The sequence below is a fragment of the Schistocerca americana genome, unplaced genomic scaffold (genome assembly GCF_021461395.2).
Source record: "Schistocerca americana isolate TAMUIC-IGC-003095 unplaced genomic scaffold, iqSchAmer2.1 HiC_scaffold_679, whole genome shotgun sequence".
Taxonomy (NCBI): domain Eukaryota; kingdom Metazoa; phylum Arthropoda; class Insecta; order Orthoptera; family Acrididae; genus Schistocerca; species Schistocerca americana.
In genome coordinates this window covers 40,001-47,500 of record NW_025726433.1, presented here as the reverse complement: position 1 = coordinate 47,500, position 7,500 = coordinate 40,001, and the positions used below count along the sequence as shown (strand labels likewise).

The 7,500-nt window shown below is 56.3% G+C and overlaps 3 non-coding genes across 3 annotated transcripts in view; all 3 read left to right on the top strand.

Annotated features, from left to right (window-relative positions):
• The first annotated feature begins 3,404 nt into the window (after positions 1 to 3,404).
• LOC124589027 lies at positions 3,405 to 5,314 on the top strand. Its single transcript, XR_006975933.1, has one exon. It is a non-coding gene; the product is annotated as a small subunit ribosomal RNA (ribosomal RNA).
• A 351-nt stretch (positions 5,315 to 5,665) lies between these two features.
• LOC124589040 lies at positions 5,666 to 5,820 on the top strand. The gene has a single exon (XR_006975944.1). It is a non-coding gene; the product is annotated as a 5.8S ribosomal RNA (ribosomal RNA).
• A 188-nt stretch (positions 5,821 to 6,008) lies between these two features.
• The window catches only part of LOC124589035, a 4,222-nt gene continuing 2,730 nt past the window's right edge, over positions 6,009 to 7,500 (top strand). The window contains exon 1 of the ribosomal RNA XR_006975940.1: positions 6,009 to 7,500. This exon is cut by the window's right edge and continues 2,730 nt beyond it. This is a non-coding gene — a ribosomal RNA (large subunit ribosomal RNA).

Sequence of the window (7,500 nt, the reverse complement as noted above, 5' to 3'; positions counted from 1 at the left end):
CACAAAACAGAATATCTCACCCTTCCGACAACCACCATTGCTCAGCTAAGCCACCAACACCCACACATGTCCTACACAGGGGTGCACCCAACATCACAATACTGCCTCCTGTCACACCACACAAACAATGGCAGGAATGAAAGACACAGGTCTGCCACAAGCATGGAATCAGAGCGCCGCCTGTTATGAGCCAAAGGTGCACCCTGACGTGGCAAATCAGATGATGCCGCAGTCATTTACTTACGATAATCACAATCAACAAACCGGCCCCCCCCCCCCCCCCCCAAAACACCTTTCCTTACAACAATGTGTACCTTAACCTAACCCGTATTGTACCTTAACCTAACCCGTATTGTACCTTAACCTAACCCGTATTGTACCTTAACCTAACCCGTATTGTACCTTAACCTAACCCGTATTGTACCTTAACCTAACCCGTATTGTACCTTAACCTAACCCGTATTGTACCTTAACCTAACCCGTATTGTACCTTAACCTAACCCGTATTGTACCTTAACCTAACCCGTATTGTACCTTAACCTAACCCGTATTGTGCCTTAACCTAACCCGTATTGTGCCTTAACCTAACCCGTATTGTGCCTTAACCTAACCCGTATTGTGCCTTAACCTAACCCGTATTGTGCCTTAACCTAACCCGTATTGTGCCTTAACCTAACCCGTATTGTGCCTTAACCTAACCCGTATTGTGCCTTAACCTAACCCGTATTGTGCCTTAACCTAACCCGTATTGTGCCTTAACCTAACCCGTATTGTGCCTTAACCTAACCCGTATTGTGCCTTAACCTAACCCGTATTGCGCCTTAACCTAACCCGTATTGCGCCTTAACCTAACCCGTATTGCGCCTTAACCTAACCCGTATTGCGCCTTAACCTAACCTATATTGCGCCTTAACCTAACCTATATTGCGCCTTAACCTAACCTATATTGCGCCTTAACGTAACCCGCGTTGCGCCTTAACGTAACCCGCGTTGCGCCTTAACGTAACCCGCGTTGCGCCTTAACGTAACCCGCGTTGCGCCTTAACGTAACCCGCGTTGCGCCTTAACCTAACCCGCGTTGCGCCTTAACCTAACCCGCGTTGCGCCTTAACCTAACCCGCGTTGCGCCTTAACCTAACCCGCGTTGCGCCTTAACCTAACCCGCGTTGCGCCTTAACCTAACCCGCGTTGCGCCTTAACCTAACCCGCGTTGCGCCTTAACCTAACCCGCGTTGGGCCTTAACCCAACACACGTTGGGCCTTAACCCAACACACGTTGGGCCTTAACCCAACACACGTTGGGCCTTAACCCAACACACGTTGGGCCTTAACCCAACACACGTTGGGCCTTAACCCAACACACGTTGGGCCTTAACCCAACACACGTTGGGCCTTAACCCAACACACGTTGGGCCTTAACCCAACACACGTTGGGCCTTAACCCAACACACGTTGGGCCTTAACCCAACACACGTTGGGCCTTAACCCAACACACGTTGGGCCTTAACCCAACACACGTTGGGCCTTAACCCAACACACGTTGGGCCTTAACCCAACACACGTTGGGCCTTAACCCAACACACGTTGGGCCTTAACCCAACACACGTTGGGCCTTAACCCAACACACGTTGGGCCTTAACCCAACACACGTTGGGCCTTAACCCAACACACGTTGGGCCTTAACCCAACACACGTTGGGCCTTAACCCAACACACGTTGGGCCTTAACCTGCTCTGTAATTGTCATACGACGCGTTAAATTAGTGTAGTGTTGCCTAACTGCAACCCCCGCAATATAGTTTGCTACCCGCACTGCCCGGTCCCCAGAGTATCGCTTCATGTTAAACACCTTGCAGCTATACACTGTAATGCGGATGGCAGCAGGACGTACATGCTCAATGCCCTTCGCAGTTGTTCATTGGCATTCGCATGGCGAAGCACAGCCTACGTTGTGGTACGGCTTGTGTCAACTGTCCGCTGATGTTGTACGTCCAAATCACACACTGTACTGCACATTGGTCCTCATGTACTGAATGATACATCGTGGTACATGTGTGACCGTACCACGACTGCGCCAACAACGGCGAACCATACGGTCCAAATATTGTGCACTCAGCTACGTGTCGTCTCCCTATAAGAGCTGGATTGCAGTATGGTATGCCGTGGATGGCGATCAGCATGAGCCGTCTGTTGATGTAGTGGCGCGTGTTGTCAGACGTAGTCGTCTCTTCTCACTCACCGTGATAGCATGGTGCACTGCGTTCCACATCTGCGACATGCGACAGAGGCCGGTTGACAGTCGTTCGCGCAATGGACATCGCATACGTACGGGGGCCACCTTCCACGTGTTCGCGAAGCGTGCACATGTTGTTGCGTGTATGTGGGCAGACATAGTGTGTCGTGACACCTGACACAGGCATGCAACAATCGTTGAATTTGCAAATGGCGATGGACGTCTACGTTTGCTGGTGACGTTACGCAAATGAACAACTGGTAAACCGTTGTGGTGCGGTTGTTCTCGCTAGAGGTGAATCAGTGATGGCGACGATCGGTTGAGCTACCAACCGGTTGTTTCAGCGATACCCACCATGCCCACGAACGTGAATGGCATGTGGGTGTGAAGCGATACGCGGCGGTGGCTGGGTGGGACCGTCCCCGGCCGGTGAGGGGGGGCCTCCCGGCGTGCTGGCCGCGCGGTGCGTGGGCGCACGCGCTACAGCCGGCTGGTGGGGGCGGCCAGTGGCAGGCGCGCCGGCCGACGGAGGCGGCAGGCGGCGCAGCTGCGCGCCGGCGCACCCTGCACGCGGCGCCGTGCGGCCAAAGTAGGTCCTCGCGGGCCCGGTGCGAAGCGCGGTGGACATCTGCAGTGTGCTGGTCCGATTGAGGACTGTGTGCGCTGAGGATGCGCCGCCGCCCGGCGCTCGGCGCCGCGACGCCGTCTGCTGCTCGGTCGCCTCTGCGGTTCTCGCAGGTGGTTTGTATCGCAGCTGTGCGGACGTGTTGGCGCGTTCGCTTCGGCACCCAAGTGGGGCTTTTGTCCTTCTGTGGCGCTGGCGTTGGAGCTGCCGGCCACCGTAGGTGGCGCGTGTTGTCTCCCGCCGGCAATGCCACGACAGCACGCTCCCGGGCCTCTGTCGGCAGCGGCAAGCTCAGTTGGGAGCACGGGTGGTCGCACCTAAAGCGTCTACTCGCCAAACTCCGGGCGATTGCGCCTCTCTCGAACCCGACCAAGTACTTAGGACGGCGCTGCGCGCCGCCGGGACCTGAGAGGGTTTCGAGGTGTATTGTGCAGGGGAGCTCAGCCTCCTCCTGTTTGCAGAATAATTGAGCGGACGCTTGCGTGTTCGCGCGGGCCCCCGGGACACACTCCCGGGCGGCCGGCTGCTCAGCTCTAGTTGACGCAGCTCCCTGGTTGATCCTGCCAGTAGTCATATGCTTGTCTCAAAGATTAAGCCATGCATGTCTCAGTACAAGCCGCATTAAGGTGAAACCGCGAATGGCTCATTAAATCAGTTATGGTTCCTTAGATCGTACCCACGTTACTTGGATAACTGTGGTAATTCTAGAGCTAATACATGCAAACAGAGTCCCGACCAGAGATGGAAGGGACGCTTTTATTAGATCAAAACCAATCGGTCGGCTCGTCCGGTCCGTTTGCCTTGGTGACTCTGAATAACTTTGGGCTGATCGCACGGTCCTCGTACCGGCGACGCATCTTTCAAATGTCTGCCTTATCAACTGTCGATGGTAGGTTCTGCGCCTACCATGGTTGTAACGGGTAACGGGGAATCAGGGTTCGATTCCGGAGAGGGAGCCTGAGAAACGGCTACCACATCCAAGGAAGGCAGCAGGCGCGCAAATTACCCACTCCCGGCACGGGGAGGTAGTGACGAAAAATAACGATACGGGACTCATCCGAGGCCCCGTAATCGGAATGAGTACACTTTAAATCCTTTAACGAGTATCTATTGGAGGGCAAGTCTGGTGCCAGCAGCCGCGGTAATTCCAGCTCCAATAGCGTATATTAAAGTTGTTGCGGTTAAAAAGCTCGTAGTTGGATTTGTGTCCCACGCTGTTGGTTCACCGCCCGTCGGTGTTTAACTGGCATGTATCGTGGGACGTCCTGCCGGTGGGGCGAGCTGAAGGCGTGCGACGCGCCTCGTGCGTGCTCGTGCGTCCCGAGGCGGACCCCGTTGCAATCCTACCAGGGTGCTCTTGAGTGAGTGTCTCGGTGGGCCGGCACGTTTACTTTGAACAAATTAGAGTGCTTAAAGCAGGCAAGCCCGCCTGAATACTGTGTGCATGGAATAATGGAATAGGACCTCGGTTCTATTTTGTTGGTTTTCGGAACCCGAGGTAATGATTAATAGGGACAGGCGGGGGCATTCGTATTGCGACGTTAGAGGTGAAATTCTTGGATCGTCGCAAGACGAACAGAAGCGAAAGCATTTGCCAAGTATGTTTTCATTAATCAAGAACGAAAGTTAGAGGTTCGAAGGCGATCAGATACCGCCCTAGTTCTAACCATAAACGATGCCAGCCAGCGATCCGCCGCAGTTCCTCCGATGACTCGGCGGGCAGCCTCCGGGAAACCAAAGCTTTTGGGTTCCGGGGGAAGTATGGTTGCAAAGCTGAAACTTAAAGGAATTGACGGAAGGGCACCACCAGGAGTGGAGCCTGCGGCTTAATTTGACTCAACACGGGAAACCTCACCAGGCCCGGACACCGGAAGGATTGACAGATTGATAGCTCTTTCTTGATTCGGTGGGTGGTGGTGCATGGCCGTTCTTAGTTGGTGGAGCGATTTGTCTGGTTAATTCCGATAACGAACGAGACTCTAGCCTGCTAACTAGTCGCGTGACATCCTTCGTGCTGTCAGCGATTACTTTTCTTCTTAGAGGGACAGGCGGCTTCTAGCCGCACGAGATTGAGCAATAACAGGTCTGTGATGCCCTTAGATGTTCTGGGCCGCACGCGCGCTACACTGAAGGAATCAGCGTGTCTTCCTAGGCCGAAAGGTCGGGGTAACCCGCTGAACCTCCTTCGTGCTAGGGATTGGGGCTTGCAATTGTTCCCCATGAACGAGGAATTCCCAGTAAGCGCGAGTCATAAGCTCGCGTTGATTACGTCCCTGCCCTTTGTACACACCGCCCGTCGCTACTACCGATTGAATGATTTAGTGAGGTCTTCGGACTGGTACGCGGCATTGACTCTGTCGTTGCCGATGCTACCGGAAAGATGACCAAACTTGATCATTTAGAGGAAGTAAAAGTCGTAACAAGGTTTCCGTAGGTGAACCTGCGGAAGGATCATTACCGACTAGACTGCATGTCTTTCGATGTGCGTGTCGTGTCGCGCAACACGCTACCTGTACGGCTCGCAGTAGCCGTGCGCCGCGTGCGGAACCACGCGTGCTTCTCAAAACTAACGCCAATGTTGTGTGGTACGAGCGCTGAAGCGCTGGAGCGGCTGGCCTGCGGCACCTGGCGCCTGGCGCCGGTTTTGAATGACGTTCGCCCGACTGCCTGTCCGCTCCGGTGTGGAGCCGTACGACGCCCATCGGCCGTGAGGCTGTTGGACACAGAACGCTTGAACAGGGGCCGCCACACGCCTACGTCCCGCCTATGCAACTGTCTTGAAAGAGACAGTGGAAACTAAGAAAAGATCACCCAGGACGGTGGATCACTCGGCTCGTGGGTCGATGAAGAACGCAGCAAATTGCGCGTCGACATGTGAACTGCAGGACACATGAACATCGACGTTTCGAACGCACATTGCGGTCCATGGATTCCGTTCCCGGGCCACGTCTGGCTGAGGGTCGGCTACGTATACTGAAGCGCGCGGCGTTTGCCCCGCTTCGCAGACCTGGGAGCGTCGCGGCCGCCTGTGGGGCCGGCCGCGCCTCCTTAAACGTGCGATGCGCGCCCGTCGCCTGGCGGTTCGCATACCGGTACTTACTCGGTAGCGTGCACAGCCGGCTGGCGGTGTGGCGTGCGACACCTCGTACAACGACCTCAGAGCAGGCGAGACTACCCGCTGAATTTAAGCATATTACTAAGCGGAGGAAAAGAAACTAACAAGGATTCCCCCAGTAGCGGCGAGCGAACAGGGAAGAGTCCAGCACCGAACCCCGCAGGCTGCCGCCTGTCGTGGCATGTGGTGTTTGGGAGGGTCCACTACCCCGACGCCTCGCGCCGAGCCCAAGTCCAACTTGAATGAGGCCACGGCCCGTAGAGGGTGCCAGGCCCGTAGCGGCCGGTGCGAGCGTCGGCGGGACCTCTCCTTCGAGTCGGGTTGCTTGAGAGTGCAGCTCCAAGTGGGTGGTAAACTCCATCTGAGACTAAATATGACCACGAGACCGATAGCGAACAAGTACCGTGAGGGAAAGTTGAAAAGAACTTTGAAGAGAGAGTTCAAAAGTACGTGAAACCGTTCTGGGGTAAACGTGAGAAGTCCGAAAGGTCGAACGGGTGAGATTCACGCCCATCCGGCCACTGGCCTCCGCCCTCGGCAGATGGGGCCGGCCGCCCGCGCGGAGCAATCCGCGGCGGGGTCGTGTCCGGTTGCCTTTCCACTCGCCGCGGGGTGGGGCCGTTCCGGTGTGCGGTGGGCCGCACTTCTCCCCTAGTAGGACGTCGCGACCCGCTGGGTGCCGGCCTACGGCCCGGGTGCGCAGCCTGTCCTTCCGCGGGCCTCGGTTCGCGTCTGTTGGGCAGAGCCCCGGTGTCCTGGCTGGCTGCCCGGCGGTATATCTGGAGGAGTCGATTCGCCCCTTTGGGCGCTCGGGCTCCCGGCAAGCGCGCGCGGTTCTTCCCGGATGACGGACCTACCTGGCCCGGCCCCGGACCCGCGCCGCTGTTGGCTCGGGATGCTCTCGGGCGGAATAATCGCTCCCGTCAGCGGCGCTTCAGCTTTGGACAATTTCACGACCCGTCTTGAAACACGGACCAAGGAGTCTAACATGTGCGCGAGTCATTGGGCTGTACGAAACCTAAAGGCGTAATGAAAGTGAAGGTCTCGCCTTGCGCGGGCCGAGGGAGGATGGGGCTTCCCCGCCCTTCACGGGGCGGCGGCCTCCGCACTCCCGGGGCGTCTCGTCCTCATTGCGAGGTGAGGCGCACCTAGAGCGTACACGTTGGGACCCGAAAGATGGTGAACTATGCCTGGCCAGGACGAAGTCAGGGGAAACCCTGATGGAGGTCCGTAGCGATTCTGACGTGCAAATCGATCGTCGGAGCTGGGTATAGGGGCGAAAGACTAATCGAACCATCTAGTAGCTGGTTCCCTCCGAAGTTTCCCTCAGGATAGCTGGTGCTCGTACGAGTCTCATCCGGTAAAGCGAATGATTAGAGGCCTTGGGGCCGAAACGACCTCAACCTATTCTCAAACTTTAAATGGGTGAGATCTCCGGCTTGCTTGATATGCTGAAGCCGCGAGCAAACGACTCGGATCGGAGTGCCAAGTGGGCCACTTTTGGTAAGCAGAACTGGCGCTGTGGGAT